The sequence below is a fragment of the Nomascus leucogenys genome, chromosome 23 (genome assembly GCF_006542625.1).
Source record: "Nomascus leucogenys isolate Asia chromosome 23, Asia_NLE_v1, whole genome shotgun sequence".
Taxonomy (NCBI): Eukaryota; Metazoa; Chordata; class Mammalia; order Primates; family Hylobatidae; genus Nomascus; species Nomascus leucogenys.
In genome coordinates this window covers 3128174-3147944 of record NC_044403.1, presented here as the reverse complement: position 1 = coordinate 3147944, position 19771 = coordinate 3128174, and positions in this window count along the sequence as shown.

Sequence of the window (19771 nt, the reverse complement as noted above, 5' to 3'; positions counted from 1 at the left end):
GATTTGCATTTCTCAAATAATCAGTGATGTTGAGCTTTTTTATATGTTTGTTGGCCATGTAAATATCTTCTTTGGAGAAGTGTCTGTTCATGTCCTTTGCCCATTTTTTGATTGGGTTGTTTGTTTTTTTCTTGTGAATTTGTTTAATTTCCTTGTAAATTCTGGATATTAGACCTTTGTCAGATGGGTAGATTGCAAAATTTTTCTCCCAGTCTGTTGTTTGCCTGTTTACTCTGATGATGGTTTCTTTTGCTGTGCAGAAGCTCTTTAGTTTAATTAGATCTCATTTGTCAATCTTGGCTTCTGTTGCAGTTGCTTTTGGCATTTTCGTCATGAAGTCTTTGCTCATGCCTATGTCCCGAATGGTATTGCCTAGGTTTTCTTCTAGGGTTTTTATGGTTTGGGGCTTGACATTTAAGTCTTATGTTTAAGGTTTAAAGTCTTAAGTTTAAGGTTTAAGGAAGGGTTCCAGTTTCAATTTTCTGCATATGGCTAGTGAATTTTCCCAGCACTATTTATTGAATAGGAGATTCTTTCCTCATTGCTCCTTTTTGTCAGGTTTGTTGAAGATCATATGGATGTAGATGTGTGGTGTTATTTCTGAGGTCTCTGTTCTGTTTCATTAGTCTATATGTCTGTTTTGGTACCAGTACCATGCTGTGTTGGTTACTGTAGCCTTGTAGTATAGTTTGAAGTAGTGTGATGCCTCCAGCTTTGTTCTTTTTGCTATTCCAAACAATTGAAAAGGAGTGACTTCCCCCTAACTCATTTTATGAAGCCAGCATCTTCCTGGCACCAAAACCAGGAAGACAGACACAAACGCGCGCACACACACACACACACACTTCAGGCCAATATCCCTGATGAACATCGATGCACAAATCCTCAATAAAATACTATCAAACCGAATTCAGAAGCACATCAAACACTTATCCACCACAATCAAGTCAGCTTCATCCCTGGGATGCAACTGTTTCACCATACACAAATAAATAAACATAATCCATCAACATAAACAGAACCAAAGACAAAAACAGTGTGATTATCTCAATAGATGCAGAAAAGGCCTTTGATAAAATTCAACACCACTTCATGTTAAAAACTCTCAATAAACTAGGTATTGATGGAACATATCTCGAAATAATAAAAGCTATTTATGACAACCCTACAGCCAATATCACAGTCAATGGGCAAAAGCTGGAAGCATTGCCTTTGAAAACTGGTACAAGACAAGGAAGCCCTCTCTCACCACTTCTATTCAATATAGTATTGGAAGTTCTGGCAAGGGCAATCAGGCAAGAGGAAGAAATAAAAGGGATCATATAGAAAGAAAGGAAGTCAAGTTGCCTCTGATTGCAGATGATATGCTGTAATATTTAGAAAACTCCATAATCTCAGGCCCAAAACCCCTGAAACTGATAAGCAACTCCAGCAACGTCTCATGATACAAAATCAATGTCCAAAAATCACAAGCATTCTTTACACCAACAGTAGACAAGCAGAGAGAAAAACCATGAATGAACTCCCATTCACAATTGCTAAAAAATGAATAAAACACCTAGAAATACAGCTAACAAGGGATGTGAAGGACCTCTTCAAGGAGAACTGCAAACCACTGCTCAAGGAAATAAGAGGACATAAACAAATAGAAAAACATTCCATCCTCATGGATAGGAAAAATCAATATCATAAAAATGGTCATATTGCCCAAAGTAATTTATAGATTCAATGCTATTCCCATCAGACTACCATTGACATTCTTCACAGAATTAGAAAAATCTACTTTATATTTCATATAGAATCAAAGAAGACCCCATATAGCCAAGATAATCTTGAGAATCCTGAAAGTTTTCATAGTTATAATAATCTTCTAATGAGTACAAGATTGCCATTTTTCTTCATATTTTCAGTTGGTGAGTTAATGAAATAGGGTATTTTTTCTCTTTTGACATACAAATACTCTTCTGATGGTCAAAATATTAATGTTATTTATCTCTCCTTGTTTCACTTCAAAGGCAACCAGAATCATGGCATTCGGAAGACTAGAGATGCAAATCTCCTTCATTTGGCATCCCACTGGACCCGATCTGTTTTTCATTGCAAATGTCCTACTGCTAAGACTACGCAAGGACTCTCCCTTTAGGCCCAGAGACTGTTGCAGAAGAGATGGGTGCATGAGATTGTAAGGGCTGGTTTTGATGGATACAGTTAGCTCAGACCCTCCAAATCAAGGAGGGTACACAGGTGCCTAAACAGCTTGTAAAACAAAGAACTTTGCTTTCTCAGCTATTATGTGGCACCTTTTTATCCACCTCAACCATGAAAAATGTCCTGCTTCCTGGAATTAAAAGAAAATAATTATTAAGAGGATAAAGATACCTCATGACCAAGCCTCCAGGGTATAATACTCCCAGTTATAATTTTTGCAGATATATATATTTAGATATATAAAATTATTTTTTAGAAAAATGCTTATGTTTTGTATAGTTAATCACCATAAGTCTGTAATTAAAACCAAGATTATAGTAGCTCAGCACATAGAAGTGAAAGAAAAGTCAATTTTTGTAAACTTGCCATTGGCTTTTTGTTTTTGGCTCTTTACTGTAAATAAATCTTTTAAGGGGTAATGAATGCCCATCCGAGTCCATTCCTACCTTTCCTAGAACACTTACTTGTCTATAAGTATTTTGACTTTAAGCCCCTCCACCATAGGGAGTCTCACTGAAGGACAGGGTGGACACAAGGCAGGCAGCCATGCCACCCTAGCAGTGCTAGAGGAAAAAAAGATTAATAGCCATTGATGCTGAAGCTGGCAAATATTGGCCATAAAGGGAAGAATGTAAACCAAAAATAAAATTCTAAGTCCCTCAACCATCTGAACGTACCCCTCCTCTCGGGCATAGGGATTCCGGAGTGGACCTGAAAATCTAGTTCAGGCCATGATGGAAGAGAGTGTTGGACATGCCTCATTATATTTCTCCAGCATTAACATCAACACAGACTTTAAGACATCAACATCAGACCTAAGAGTCTGATCAGAAATATTTAACATCTATTTTCTCTGAAGCCTGCTACCTGGTGGCTTTATCTGTATGATAACATCTAGATTTCTCCAACCCCTTACCTTAACCCAGATATTCCTTTCTACTGATAATAACTCTTTCAACCAATTGCCAATCAGAAAATTTTAAAATCTACCTATGAACTGGAAGTCCCCACTTCGAGTTGTCCTGCCCTTCCAGACTGAAAAAAATATATACCTTACATGTATTGACTGATGTCTCATGTCTCCCTAAAATGTGTAAAACTAGGCCGTGCCCTGACCATCTTGGGCACATGTTCTCAGGGTCTCCTGAGGGCTGTGTCATGGGCCATTGGTCACTTATATTTGGCTCAGAATAAATCTCTTCAAATATTTTAGAGTTTGACTCTTTTTGTTGACCAGTCACTCCCTAGTAAGTTTAAGAGCAGGGATCTGACAGCAATCAAATCATGCTCAGAAACAGCATTCTGTCATCCACTGTCCCCAGGCTCTGCAGAACCCAGGGTCCTGGTATCCATAACCCAAGGAAATGGGAAGGAGTCATGAGCTCTTGGGCTTTCTCATTCTCTGAAAATGGGCAATTGATAGCTAGCCTTGATTTTGTTTAGAAGTATAAATAAATGTCACATTTCTAAGCAAAATCAAGTCTAGTTTCAAATGTGTGAAAGGAAAATAGAAACTTGGGACCCCAATTCACTCTGCCAAAAGGAGAAAGTTAAGCTGAAAGCTGCATCATGCGAGAAGCTGACTTTCCTTTTGCTCCTAAGCACACAGCTCCAGATAGAAGGTTAAATATCCCCACAGGTAGGTACTCTGTCCTTATCTTACCTTATGTGAAGTGCTGATTTACTGAGCATAAGATGAATACAAAATTGACTATTCCCCTGCCTTATCCTTTTCTTTTGCAATGTGTGGATTCAGTAATGTGACCATACCCTTCCTCTTTCCCCTCCAGCACACTCTTACCCTTTAAATATTGAAGCCTCAACATCATCTTTGGAGAAAGGCACAGACCACAGATTGTTTCTATGATTCTGTGTTTTTTCCTTCCAACTTGTCCTTAATCTTGGCAAAATAGACTTCTAAATTGATTGAGACCTGTCTCAGATACTTACTGGTTTATGAATATTAGAAGCAGTTTGTGTTCTCATCATGTGTGTTATTACAGCTATCCCTTGGTATCCAAACTTTTACTATCAACTCAAAAATTGAATAAAATCAGATAACTTTTTCGATGAGTCCCTTTCTATATAAACTCTTGCTGTTCATACTGGAGCTACATTCATTTGGTAGTGCTCTCCCTCCTGAGTCAAGCTTGGTGCTTGACTCTTCCTATCCAAATCAGAAGCCAAATAGACTTGGAAGGTTCAGGCAGTCAGTGTACACAGAACACTCAACGAGCTTTTTGTTTAGCCATTGCTAGTTATCTCCAGTGGGTGTAATAATGAGAAAAGTTTACTTTTCAAATACATTGCTCTGGTGTTTTAATTTTTACAAGCGTGTTTACATAACTAATTTTTATAAAATACACCTGTTGCTGCATACCTCTTGTCCCTATCTTGATAACCATCACCCAGATTTGCAAAGGAGGCCTTGCTCAAATATTTGGAAACTAATGCCCTCAGAGAGATATCCACCAGCCTTGTTCCTCTCATTCCTATTTAAAGATGGTGATGTCATTGGATCTTTCCTTAGGCTGGACACTCCTGTGTTGAAGATGCATTGACTCACATACTGCACAAATATTTTAGATTTTACTGTGAAGGCAACAACACACTCCTCAGACCCTCAGTCACCCAAGTCCACATCTGGACTTGAGGTATGGCTTCTCTGGTCCTAACTGGGACTTATCTGACCCTGACAGGAGATAACTTCAGTAGGGACTTTCCCTAATAGCGAGCATGCACACTTCGACTTGGCTTGCCCTGAAGGTAACATGTACTCATTATAATGGTAAAAAAAAAACATGCCCCTGGGTGGAGATTTCAGAGATTACTAAGACATGTGATATATGTACTAGTATGTATCACCATACAGCATGTGTGCCCAGGAGACCACCCAAAACATGTTTGCTAGTAACACCCCTTCACAACCCCTTTCATGAATAATCATATAAAACCCTCATACAGGAGCTTCCCCAGTGCCAATCAGTGCTGTCTCTTTTTCCAAGCAGCCCGCTCTGACTTGGCTTTTAGAGTGTACTCTCTCTTTAAATAAACTCTGCAGCTGCTTCACTGTCACTGCTTACTTCTTGGCTGAATTCTTTCCTCCAAGAAGACAAGAACTGAAGATACCACACCTCCCAGTAACATTACCAACTCCTTCTACTTTTTCTCTGGAGCTGGTGCTCAGATGTTGAGAGCCCTGTGCTAATGGTCCCAGGGTGGGAGCCTGTTTGCCCCTGTCTGGTCCTCAGCAATGTCCTTGGTCAGCTGCTTGGCAACAGCTGTCGATTACCAGAGGGAACAAGTGATCAGCACCAGAGTCGATCACTTCACAGAGGAGCTGAAGTGGACGGGGTCAGCTCAGGCCTCCTGGACCAGGGCAAGAATGTCCCGTGATGGCAGGTTAGTGTCCTAGCTACCTTGGAGGCACCTCTTCATAGACTGCAGGGATCATTTAGGTAAAAATATAGCCTGTTGATTTTTACACCTTGCTGAAAATCTTTGCTAATAGCAATCTGTTAGCTGTAACAATTACCATTGTTTTTTATTTTTCATTTTGTTCCTTATTACTGAAGATATTCTATGGAGTTTTAAAGCCTCCTGCAGCAAGAAACTAATAAGGAAAAACACTGTTTGAAGGAAGGAAAATTACCCACAATTCTTGTTCTCTAAGGTGCGTGGTTATCATTCCAACAGCCATTCTCAGCAATGAACTGAGGACACTCAGATGTGTTTCGTTCACTTAGTATTTTAATCCTCTCCTCCACTCTCAACTGCACTTTTCCCATGAATGGGGGAAGAGGGGTTGGGAGGAACATCTCCTGTCTTGGGCCCACAGATTTTGAAGTTCAAGTCAGAAGCCCCAGTGATTGCCTGTGCGTAGTAGCCAGGGGGCGAGACAGATGTGTGGTTAGTAGTCTTTCCTTCTCTGTACATCTGGCAGCCTCTCTCCTCAAGTTGGGGCTTCATGGAGTCCCAGAACTTTGAACCTGAAGTAGTGTCAGCAGCCATGCTGCAGCTGGAGCCAGGCCAAATGTTGGTCTCGCTCACCTCGTGACTGGGATGCTTGGAAGAGCCAAATGGGCAGGCTTGGAGAGCATGTACTTTTGGAACTCAAGTGTATCTTAAACAATTTCATTGCAACTATGTGCGTGTGTTGGGAGGATGCATAACAGCCTCACTGAGGGGTGACTGACATAGAAGGACTTGTGCACCCGTGAAAGCATCACCATTATCAAGACAGCGAGCGTGTCCATCCCCCATAGGTTTTCTTGTGCCCCTTTGTGATCCCTTCCTCCTGCCTCTCCTGCCATGCTCCACCCCAAGCAACCACGGATCTGCTTTCTGTCACAATATATATATCAGCAAACTACCTACAATACCAGGTCTAACTTCATCAGGCAAATACTTTCTTTTTGTAAGTTGGGCTTTTCATTGTGTGTTCAACATTCTTGATTCAGAAAGAGTGAGAGAGAAAGGCTGGTGTGGGCCCCTCCTGGGAGGCCTGGCGCTATCCACGGCTCCAGTGTGGCTCACATGCCCTGGAGCCCCTGTCCACAGGACAGCCCTGACTGCTCATCCACAAGCTTTGCGGTATCCTCTACCATTGCGGCAGGCTCTGTACAGTGCAGAACTTTCTCCCAGTCCTTGCACCAAAATAACAAATGCCAGAGATAGTACATTTGGAGTCAGTGGCTGTGCCCTCACCTGTAGATGCCTGTAATACTGAGCTGCTAAGCAAGAGGTCCCTCCCTTCTTGCTCTTTTCTTGGGGCCTCACCCCTTGTGCTCTGCTCTTCCTCACACAGGATCTATCTTCTGATTGCGCCTCTCCCACCTCCTGCAGTCCCTGGACCCCCATGGCAATACAAACAGACTCTTCTATATCCTTAGTCCATTGCAGGACCACAGCTCTGACCTGGCTCTCCTGCGTTTTCCAAGCCCGTTGGGAATTAGCACCCACCTGACCCCATTGTGGCATCAGGCCTACACTCCCCAATGCAGGAAGAGTTCCAGATGTTGGGGAGCTATGGCATTATCCTGCACACATATCGTGTCCTGGCCTGGGAAAGTGATGATGATGATATTTTCTCACAAAATAGACAATAACATCATGAAAGTGCCTAGTTCATTTTCTAGCATAAAATATGTATCAAAGCAGTGGGGTTTAGTAGGCATATGTAGATTTTAAAAGCTCCTCAGAAGGCAGGGAATGATTTCTTCAATAGAAAAAAAAAACACTACCACAAAACGAGAAGATCAATACATTGGATGATAGTAAAATTAAGAATCCCTCAAGAAATTCAATGAGAGGGAAAAGACAAGTCACAAATGGGAAATATATTTGTCACAATATAACAGGCAAAGGATTCATGTCCAGAGTGCATGAAGAATTTCTACAAATAAAATAAAGAATCCAACAGAAAAATGAACAAGAGAAAGGAATAGGAACGTCATTTTTTAAAAAAAAGGAAGTAAGGAAAGACAAATGAACATCCAAATGGCCAGAAAGCATATAAAAATGCCCAACCTCATAAACCATCAGACAAATGTGATCCACAATGAGAAGCCAATACACACCGACCAGCATGGCTAAAATCAAGAAGACTGTTAATACCAAGTGTTGGTGAGAATGTGAAGTAACAAACATTTATACACTGCTGGTGGAAATGTGAAATAGCACAACTACTTTGGAAAATTATTTGGGAATACTGCTAAAGGTGAGCACCCCTATGATCCTGAAATCCCACTCCGACGTGAAAACCCAAAAAAAATGCATCCTGATAGAGGCACTTTTAATAGTAGCCCAATGTTAATCACGGAAAAATGGACAAATATATATTATACCATGGAATTTTCATAGTAATGAAAATAGATTAATAACTGACATGCACAGTTTGTGAATCTCGCCAACAAAATTTTGAGTGAAAGAAACTTGATACAAATAAATGTGTGCTGCACTATTTCATTTCCGTGAAGCTCCAAAACAAGCAGAACGAACCTATCGTGTTATAAGTCAGCATAGTGATTATCTTAGTGTTTGCATGGGAGTTCTGGTAATGTTTTATTTCTTGATCTAAGGGCTGGTGTCCCAGATGTGTTCACTTTGTGATAATTCATCAATCTGTTTTCTTGGGATTTGTGGCTTACCTGTAGAGATATACTTCAATTAAAAAAAATCATTCAACTCAATGACAACAACAACAACAAAAACTTGATTTTTTAACATTTTATGGAGTGTTTATTATGATCCAGTCAGCATACTAAATACACTATTTTATTTGATCCTTAAAATAACTTAAACAACTTGATTTAAATACGGGCAAAGGACTTGAGAAGACATTTCTCCAAAGAAGAAATAGAAAAAGCACATGGAAAGACCCTTGACATCATTAGTCATCAGGGAATGCAAATGTAAACCACGGTGGGATACAACTTCACATATGTTAGAATGACTATTATCCAAAAATAAAACAAACAGAAAATAACAAGATTGGCAAGGATGTGGAGAAATTGAAACCCCCATGCATTGTTGGTGGGAATGTAAAATGGTACAGCTGCTGTGGAAAACAGCTTGATGGCTCCTCAGAAAACCATACACAGAATTAACATATGATCCAGCATTGCCACTTTCAGGTATATACCCAAAACAATAGCATGAAACACATAAAGAGACATGTTCATAGCAGTATTATTCAGAATAACTAAAAGGTGGAAGCCATGTTAAGTGTTCATTGACAGATGAATGGATAAGCAAACTGTGGTATATCCATACAATGAAATATTATTCAGCTTTTAAAAGGAAGGAAATTTGATACATGCAACAACATGGATGAATCTTCAGGACATTGTGTTCAGTGAAGTAAGCCAGTCACAAAAAGACAAATACTACAAGATTGCAATTACATGGATGCCTAGAATAGTCAAATTCATACAGACAGAAAGTAGAATGGTGGTTGCCAGGTCCCAAAGCCAACATAAAGCAGCGGTTTTGTACGACTTCAGTTTCAGCTGAACTTGACTGTACGTTATGCTGAAACCAGGGTAATCTGATGTCCAACACTCAGAGCCATTTAAAACTTTTGTTTCTGGCTACCTGGGGAGCTGACGGTGCTTTTCAGGCACACCAGGGATGACTCTTATTTCCCAAATGGGTTGGCAGATTGTTGTGGATGCCAGGTCTTTGATGGAATGGATTTAGACACAAATAAATAGCCTGCTGGGATTTTGATTGGGATTGTAGTGAATCTATATTGAATCTGTGTTTTAAGAGTATAACCTCTTAACAATATTGAGTCTTCTGCCTCATGAACAACATGTATCTCCCCATTTATTTATGGCTTCTTTAATTTATCATAGCAATATTTTATAGTTTTCCGTGTACAGGCCTTTTACATTTTTTGTCAGATTTGTTCCTAAGTACTTTACATTTTTCATGCTATTGTAAATGTTGTTAATTTTTTATTTTAATTTATTTTTACTTGACAAATACAAATGTTATTTATTCATAGTATACAATATGATATTTTGCAATATGTATACATTTTGGGATGGTTAATCCAACCAATAATATATGCATTACATTTTAATTTTGAATTAAGTTACAAAGCTCTCATTAAACAATTTTTGTACACTAATTTATCCTGAAACCTTGATAAACACACTTATTAACTTCTTGTACATTCTACTGAATTTTCTACACAGATAATCATGTCGTCTGTGAATAACAACCATTTATGTCTTTCTTTCCAAACTGAAGGGCCTTTATTTCTGTTTCTTGGCTGATTGCACAGTCTAGAGCCTCCAATACAGTGCTGGATAGAGGTGGTGAGGGCAGGAATCCCTAGTGTGTTCCTGATATGAAGGGGAAAGTATTCAGTCTTCCACAATCAAGTGTGATGTTAGCTGAAGGATTTTTGGAATTGCCCTTTATCAGCTTGAGGAAGTTTCCTCTGTTCCTAGTTGCCTCAGTTTTTATCAATAATGGATGTTGGATTTTGCCAAATGTTTTTTCTGTATTGACTATGGTGATCATATAATTTTTAGTTTGTTTATGTGGTAAATTACATTGATTTATTTTTTTATTATTTTTTTTTATTATTTTTTTTTATTATTATTATTTTTTTTTTATTTTTTTATTTTTATTATACTTTAGGGTTTTAGGGTACATGTGCACAATGTGCAGGTTTGTTACATATGTATCCATGTGCCATGTTGATTTCCTGCACCCATTAACTCGTTATTTAGCATTAGGTGTATCTCCTAATGCTGTCCCTCCCCCCTCCCCCCACCCCACAACAGTCCCCAGAGTGTGATGTTCCCCTTCCTGTGTCCATGAGTTCTCATTGTTCAATTCCCACCTATGAGAGAGAACATGCGGTGTTTGGTTTTTTGTCCTTGCAATAGTTTACTGAGAATGATGTTTTCCAGTTTCATCCATGTCCCTACAAAGGACACGAACTCATCATTTTTTATGGCTGCATAGTATTCCATGGTGTATATGTGCCTGGATTAAGAAAATGTGGCACATATTTTTTTATTCTTAAATCAACCTTGCATTTCTAGGATAAATACCACTTAATTATGATGTATTACTTTTCTATTATATTTAGGATTCCATTTGCTAAACTTTTGCATAGAATTCTTGCCCTATGTTCATGAGGAACATTGGTCTGTAGTTTTGTTTTCTTCTAATATCCTTGTCTGGCCAGGGTACAAGGATAATTTTGGTATCAGGGTAATGCTGACTTCATAGATTGAGTTGGGAAGTATTTCCTCCTCTTCAGTTTTTTTGGAAGAGTTTGTGAAGTATTGTTATTACTTCTCCCTTAAATGTTTGGTAAAATTCACTACTGTCACCATCTGGGCCTGAATTTCTTTATAGGGAGGTTTTTATATTATGTTATTCTTTTTTTTTTTTTTTTTGAGACAGAGTCTCACTCTGTCACCCAGGCTGGAGTGCAGTGGTGCAATCTCGGCTCACTGCAGCCTCCACCTCCTGGGTTCAAGTGATTGTCTTGCCTCAGCCTCCCAAGTACCTGGTGTTACAGGTGCATGCCACCACGCCTGGCTAATTTTTTGTATTTTTGGTAGACACGGGGTTTCACTGTGTTAGCCAGGATGGTCTCCATCTCCTGACCTCATCCTGACCTCATGATCCACCCACCTCAGCCTCCCAAATTGCTGGGATTACAGGGATGAGCCACTCATCCTTTTTTTTTTTTTTTTTGAGGGAGAATCTCACTCTGTCACCCAGGCTGGGGTGCAGAGGTGTGACCTCAGCTCACTACAACCTTGGGGGAAACCACCCCCGATAATTCATTGCGGGTCCTTTCCTATTTTCCCTAAGTGTCAGCCAGTCTGAGAAATAAAGGGAAAGAGTACAAAAGAGAGAAATTTTAAAGCTGGGTGTCCAGGGGAGGCATCACATGTTGGCAGGTTCCATGATGCCCCCCAAGCCGCAAAAGCAGCAAGTTTTTATTAGTGATTTTCAAAAGGGGAGGGAGTGTACGAACAGGGTGTGGGTCACAGAGATGACATGCTTCACAAGGTAATAAAATATCACAAGGCAAATGGAGGCAGAGTGAGATCACAGGACTGGGGCGAAATTAAAATTGCTAATGATGTTTCGGGCACGCATTGTCATTGATAACATCTTATCAGGAGACAGGGTTTGAGAGAAGGCAACCGGTCTGACCAAAATTTATTAGGTGGGAATTTCCTTGTCCTAATAAGCCTGGGAGTGCTACGGAGACTGGGGCTTATTTCATCCCTTATCTTCAACCATAAAAGACAGACGTTCACAGAGTGGTCATTTCAGAGACCTCCCCCTAGGAATGCATTCCCTTTCTCAGGGCTATTCCTTGCTGAGAAAAAGAATTCAGTGATATTTCTCCTATTTGCTTTTGAAAGAAGAGAAATATGGCTCTGTTCCGCTTGGCTCTCAGGCAGCCAGACCTAATGGATATCTCCCTTGTTCCCTGAACATCACTGTTATCCTGTTCTTTTTTCCAGGTGCCCAGATTTCATATTGTTTAAACAATTTGTGCAGTTAATGCAATCATCACAGGGTCCTGAGGGGACATACATCCTCAGTTTATGAAGATGATGGGATTAAGAGCTTAAAGTAATGACAGGCATAGGAAATCACAAGAGTATTGATTGCGGAAGTGATAAATGTCCATGAAATCTTCACAATTTATGTTCAGAGATTGCAGTAAAGACAGATGTAAGAAATTATAAAAGTATTAATTTGGGGAACAAATAAATGTGCATGAAATCTTCACAACTTATGTTCCTCTGCCATGGCTTCAGCCAGTCCCTGCATTCGGGGTCCCTGACTTCCTGCAACACCCTCCCATCCCAGGTTCAAGCAATTTTCCTGCCTCAGCCTCCCAAGTATCTGGGGTTACAGGTGCCTCCACCATACCCAGCCAATTTTTGTATTTTTAGTAGAGATGAGGTTTCACCATGTTGGCCAAGCTGGTCTCGAACTCCTGACCTCAGGTAATCTGCCCGCATCCACCTCCCAAGGTGCTGGGATTAAAGTCATAAGCCACTGTGCCTAGCCAATAGGGAGGTTTTAAAACAACACTTTGCATCACTTCTAGGCCTTTTACCTAAGATCAAGTGTAAAAATGAATTTGAGTTTCTTTAATAGATACAGGGCTATTCAGGTTATCTATTTCTTCTTGGGTAAACTTTGGTAATTTGTCTTTCAAGGAATTTGTCAGTTTTATCCATGGTGTTGAATTTTATTGGCATAAAAGTATTCCTAATGTTATTTTACTATCCCTTTATATCTGTAGAATCTTTAGTGATGTCACCTCTCTCAAATCTTCTACTGGTAATTTTCTCTCTCTTTTTTCCCTGATCAATCTGGCTGAAAATGTATCAATGTTATTGATTTTCCCAAAGAACAAGCTTCAGGATTCATTGATTTTCCTCTAACCTATTTTCTTTCACTGATTCACACTTTGATCTTTATTGTTCCTTTTTTCTGCTTACTTTGGATTTAATTTGCTTTTTTTTCTCATCTTTAAGTGAAAACTGAAGTCACTGATTTGAGACTTCCCTTCTTTTCTAATATAATATTTAATGACATAAACCTTCCTCTATGTACTGTTTTAGTGACAGCCCATATATTCTATGCTGTTTTCTATTTTCATTCACTTTGAATTGGTTTCTAATTTCCCTTTAGATTTCTCCTTTGACCTATGGGTTATTTAGAAGTATATTAGATGTCAGATATTTGGGGATTTTCAAGGATCTTTCTGTCACTGATTTCTAATTTAATGCTAATTCGTCATATGCAGTATGTTCCACAGAGAACATACTGTGTATGATGTATACTTTTGAATTTATTGAGACTTTTAACAATGGGCCACAATGTGGTCTAGATTCATAAATGTTCCATGTGCACTTGGGAAAAATCTGTATTCTGCTATTGTAGAGCAAAGTGTTCTACAAATTATCAAGTCAAGTTAACTGATAGTGTTGTTCAAATCTACTATATTCTTTTTTGTTTGTTTGTTTGTTTGTTTTTGAGATGGTGTCTCATTCTCTAGCCCAGCTTAGAGTGCAGCAGCACAATCTCGGCTCCCTGCAACCTCTGCCTCCTGGGTTCAAGTAATTCTTCCTGCCTCAGCCTCCCAAGTAGCTGGGATTACAGGTGCTTGCCACATGCCTGGCTAATTTTTGTATTTTCAGTAGAGACAGGGTTTTGCCATGTTGGCCAGGCTGGTCTCGAAATCCTGACCTCAGGTAATCTGCCCACCTCAGCCTCCCAAAGTGCTGGGATTACAGGCATGAGCCATTGTACCCGGCCAAATCTACTGCATTCTTACTGATTTTCTGCCCACTTGTTCTATTAATTATTGAGAGAGGGCTATTAAAATATCTGATAGTTGTGCATTTTTCTATTTCTCTTTGATGTTTTATTAGTTTTTCTTTTATTCATTTTGAAGCCTTATTAGGTACAAAAACATTTATGATTGTTATATCTTCTTCACTGACCACATTGTCAGTATGAAATAACCTTCGATTCCTAGAAATAATTCTTTGCTCTGCAATCTATTTTGATATTAATATAGCCACTCTAAATTTCCTTTGACTAGTGTTAGCATAGTATATCTGTTTCCATCTTTATACTTTTAACTATTTGTGTCTTTATATTTATAGTGACTTTCTTAAGGCAGAATATAGTTGGGTCTTAGTTTTTCAATGTAATCTGACACTCTCTGCCTTTTAGTTGGGGTATTTAGACTATTTACATTTAATGTGATTACTGATATGATTAGGTTGAGCCACTCACCTTGCATATGTTCTCTATTCATCTCATCTGTTTTTTAGTTCCTTTTTCCATTTTCCTTTGAATTAATCAAGTATTTTTATCATACCATTTTATCTCATTTTATCTCTCTTGTCAAACTGCCACAATATTTTTTTTTTTTTTGAGATGGAGTCTCACTCTGTCGCCCAGGCCAGAGTGCAGTGGTGTGATCTTGGCTCACTGCAACCTCCGCCTCCTGGGTTCATGCCATTCTCCTGCCTCAGCCTCCCGAGTAGCTGAGACTACAGGTGCCCACCACCACACCCAGCTAATTTTTTGTATTTTTAGTAGAGAGGGGGTTTCACCATATCAGCCAGGATGGTCTCAATCTCCTGACCTCATGATCTGCCCGCCTTGGCCTCCCAAAGTGCTGGGATTACAGGCATGAGCCACCGTGCCCAGCCTACAGTTCTTTTTTTTTAATTGTAAACCTTAAGATAATACATTTTATTTGAAGAAAGGTGCTGAAGAGGTGTTATTGGTGTAGGGTGTTAAAATAATGGTAAGCTATGAAAAGGGGAAAAGGGCATTGAGGCTGAGGTGTTAGCATGAAAAAAAAAAACAGACCAGTACACATGGGAATGTTGGTGTAGTTTTGTACTGGGGTGGTTAGATTTGCAGTCGCTGAAGCAAAGTTTGTAGGCAAAGACTGAAGGAGAGATTAATCTGGAATGGCAAGTTCAAATTAGTCACTAGAAGACCTCAAACCATCCCCCCTACAACCCCAGTTCTGTAGATATTGAAAGAATGGTGGACCCGGGGCTTGCTCTCTCTGAACTTGACTCCTCACTTCCCTATGAAAGCTGGCTTTGCCATGTGCCCTGTGATATTATCTGTTTGTCCCCACTTTACGAAAGTAAGAACCTTGTCTCTGGTTTACCTCCAATGCCTGGAAAAATATGTGGCAGAATGCATGCTTCAGTAAATAATCTTTTAATCACTGAATATTTCAAGAATTCCACATAATTCTATATGACATTATTAACCATTGTAAATTTTTAAGTGGAGAAAAAGTACTATGTTGCCTTTATTTCATGAAAGCAACCTTAAGAGTTGGCATGAACACATCTATCCATCCACTTGTATTTGTGCTCATATACTCATATCCCACTTACTGTGGATGAATGGAATGATCTATCATCTAAAGTCACTATTTCTTTTTCCTAACTTCCAATTGAAGGACATTATTCCAGAAATACTTCCTTGTATTTCCTACGTTATCAATTTTGTCCTCTCTGTGGAATATTTCCATTGGCATGCAAACATGCTATTATTTTTTCTTATCTTATAGAACATTAAACACAGCAATCTTGACTCTACTTCCTCTATAACTATTTACCTTTTCTCCATTCCTTTTTTGAGTGAAGCTTCTTGAAATTGTTGCCTGTGCTTACTGCATTCAACCCCTCTACTTTGTTCTCTCAGAAATCCCTTTGAGTCAAGCTTTCTTCTTATTACTTCATCCAAAGGACTCTTGTGAGGTCATCAGGGCTAGCCACTTTACTAAATCCAATGGCTGATTTTCAGGTCTTATTTTATGTCAACTTTCAGCAGCATTTGATAAAGTTGGCCACCATTTTCTTGAAATAATGTTTTCCTTTGGCCTTGTGAACATCATACCCTCCTTTACTGGTTGCTTTTCAATTTCGTTTTCTGGTTCCTCTTTACCCTTCTTTATTTTTATTTCAACAGGTTTTTGTGGGGAACAGGTGGTGTTTTGTACATGAATACGTTTTTTAGTGGCAATATCTGAGATTTTTGTTCATGCAGCACCAGAGCAGTGTACACTGTACCCAATGTGTAGCTTAGCTCCCACTTACCAGTAACAACCTACAGTGTTTGGTTTTCCATTTCCGAGTTACTTCACTTGGAATAACGGTCTCCAATTCCATCCAGGTTGCTGCAAATGCCATTATTTCGTTCCTTTTTATGGCTAAGTAGTATTCCATTGTATGAATGTATATACATACATACATACATACATACATACCACATTTTCTTTATTCACTCATTGATCGATGAGCATTTGGGCTGGTTCCTTATTTTTGCAATTGTGAATGCTACTATAAACATGCATGTGCAAGTATCTTTTTCATGTAATGATTTCTTTTCCTCTGGGTACATAACCAGAAGTGGGATTGCTGGATCAAGTGGTAGATCTCCTTTTAGTTCTTTAAGGAATCTCCACACTGTTTTCCATAGTGGTTGTTATTAGTTTACATTCCCACCAACAGTGTAAAACTGTTCCCTTTTCACCGCATGCACACCAACATCTATTTTGATTTTTTTATTATGGTCATTCTTGCAGGATTAAGGTGTTATTGTGTTGTGGTTTTGATTTGCATTTCCCTGATAATTAGCAAGGTTGAGTATTTTTTCATATGTTTGTTGGCCATTAGTATATCTTCTTTTGAGAATTGTCTATTCATGTCCTTAGCCCACTTTTTGATGAGATTGTTTGTTTTTTCATGAACAGCTACAATTCTTTGGCTTGTTATTTTAGTGGTTGCTTTAGGGTTTATAGTGCATGTCTTCAACTGATCACAGTCTACCTTCAAGTGATATATATCGTTTTAGTATAAGAAACTTACATCAGTATACTTCTTCCCTCCTAGTGTTTAAGCTATGACTGTCATCCATTTTATTTTACATGTCGTAAATTCCATAGTACTTTATTATTTTTGTTTAAACAATTATATTTTAAAGAGGCTTAAGTAATAAAAACAAATCATATATTTGTCCATGTTGTTACTATTTCCAGTACTCTTCATTCCCTTGTGCAGATCTAGATTTCAATATGGCATCCTTCTTACTGCCTAAAAGACATCCTTTAATTTTTCTTGTAGTGCAGGTCTCCAGGTAAGAAAATCTTAAGTCTTTACAAGTCTAAAAATGTATTTATTTCTTCGTATCCATTATTCTCTTTTTGGTAGTATCTAGTTGGCTGTGACACTAATCTATTAAACTTTCTGTTTCGATTATGGTATTTTTCAAATCTAGATTTCTATTTGGTAATTTTTCCCAATCTACTTGATTATTTTCATACTCATGCTCTTTAATCCACTTGTTTCTTTACGTGTAAGACACACTTTGTGTGATGTTTGGTGACATCACACAAATATCTTAAGTCTCTGTAGGTTGCTTCCTCCGTACATTGTTTCTGCTGTCTCTTGCCCATTATACATGTTTGTAATTTTTGATTAAAAACTTACATTCCTTGAAGCTGTCTTCCATTTTGCTTTTGCCAGGCACCTGGAAGGCATTAAAAACCTGATGTCACTTTAAATTTGCAGCTTGGGACTTTTTAGATTTTACAGCTTGTGTGTGAAGCCACCAGTGGAAAGGCTGCCCATGGTTATATATTATTGTATATTCACTCTCAGGAGAGATGTTTTCCCTCAGGATGGACAATCTTGTCTGCTCTTCCAGGGGCTGCAGGGATTGAGGGGGCAGAAGACAGGGGAGGCAGACAGGTTGATTCATAGTTCCCTCCTACACTAAACCTATCTTTTTGGTGTCCTACTTTTTTATGTCTTTTCCTAACCCTCCCACCTTGGACAGGATCTAAAGTTTGTCTGCTATTCTGCTGCCCTATCCTCATCCCAGACTATGAAAAGAGAGTTTCAGTATGACACTTGGCAACTATCTTAAGGGTGAAAAATGGCATCTAATTACTTCTTTGGGTTTCTACTTTCACTTTTTAATTTTAATTTTTTTGCCTTTGTGAACTCTTAATTATTTTGCAGCTCATTTATACATTTTTTAAAATGGTTCTTGATATGTATTCCAGAAGTTTTTGTTGTTTTCTGGTCCTTGTCAGCCCATGTTGCCGGAAATAAAATTCTTTCAACTTGTTCTTTAACAATTTACAGTATCCATATATTCTTTCCTGTTCCAGAGGCAATAGAGTGAGAACACACACTTAGGAGCCAAACTGGCCTAACATTAAGATCCACCAGCAATGTGACCTCAGTAGCCTATTTACATTCTGAGCCTCAGTTTCTACTAGGGTTGGTATGATAATTAAATGAGGTAATATATGAATAACACTTAAAACAGAGACTGACACTGGCAAGGATGGACTTTCTTGTTATCACTATCTGAAAAAGTTGAAAAATTATGAGCCTGAGTAACAGTTATACATCTTACCCAATGGTTCACTAACCTCTGGTCCCTGGCTACCCTGGCCCCCTCTACCATGCAGTCACCCACACTCATTGCTTATACTGATGGAGAGGAGTCAACTAAGAGCTATTCACTGGATGACAGGCCCAGCTGCCGTCACAGATGCACCCCAAGTCCAGGACAGAATGCTAGCAGATAGCTGCTGGTCTGAGAAATGTCATCATCATATAAGCCTGAGTGAAAACACAGCCCGTTTACTACTAAGAAATCTGAAAACAAACAAACATAAACAAACAGAATTTTAAATTTTGGATTTTTTATGATATCATTTATCCCAACAGCCATCTGACATCAATAGCCCTGATTACTAAAAGTCTCAAAGTTATAGAAATGTTCTCCTCCTTTTTGAAAACCATGTTTATTTTTCCCCCACAATACAGCGCTATCTGCAAAGCCTTGAACTGATAACATAGCTCAGGGACCAACTCTGTCTTAGCAGAGTAGCAGCTGAATAAAGAAGACAATTCTTAACAAACAGGGAGACCAGGAATGCTCACTTCTAAAAACATTATTTATTCAGGGCAAGTGGTATTTCTGATGTGCGAATGAAGCTTAAACTTCAGCTTTAATTTATAAGAATTAGGAAATGCAGATTAAATCTCTGATGCCATATTGTGAATTCAGTAAAGGTTAACTAATCTACGACGCAAAGACAAACGTTAGCTATCCTACGCTTATTATTCTGGAAATTTAATGAAAATTAAACAAGCAGACTCACAGCGTGTAAGAATTATCCCCCCGCCTTAACAGTGCTGTTTTCAACCTCGGTTGCCTGAAACATTGCAGAATAATTCAGATTTTTTTAACCCCATCTTTTTATTGAGTAAAACCAAAGTAGTAAACTAATAAATGTGAAAAAGGATGTTGGGTTTAAAAAGAAAAAGCCTCTAGCCATTGAGCCTCTTAAATATTTTGAAAGTGAAGACTGAGAAGGAACGCACTGTTGCTAAATAGAATTAGAGGATTATGGTCAGTTTATAATCTTTTCAATATGGGATTTGAATGTTCTGATATTAGATATGATGTACATACTTTATTTATATAGTAC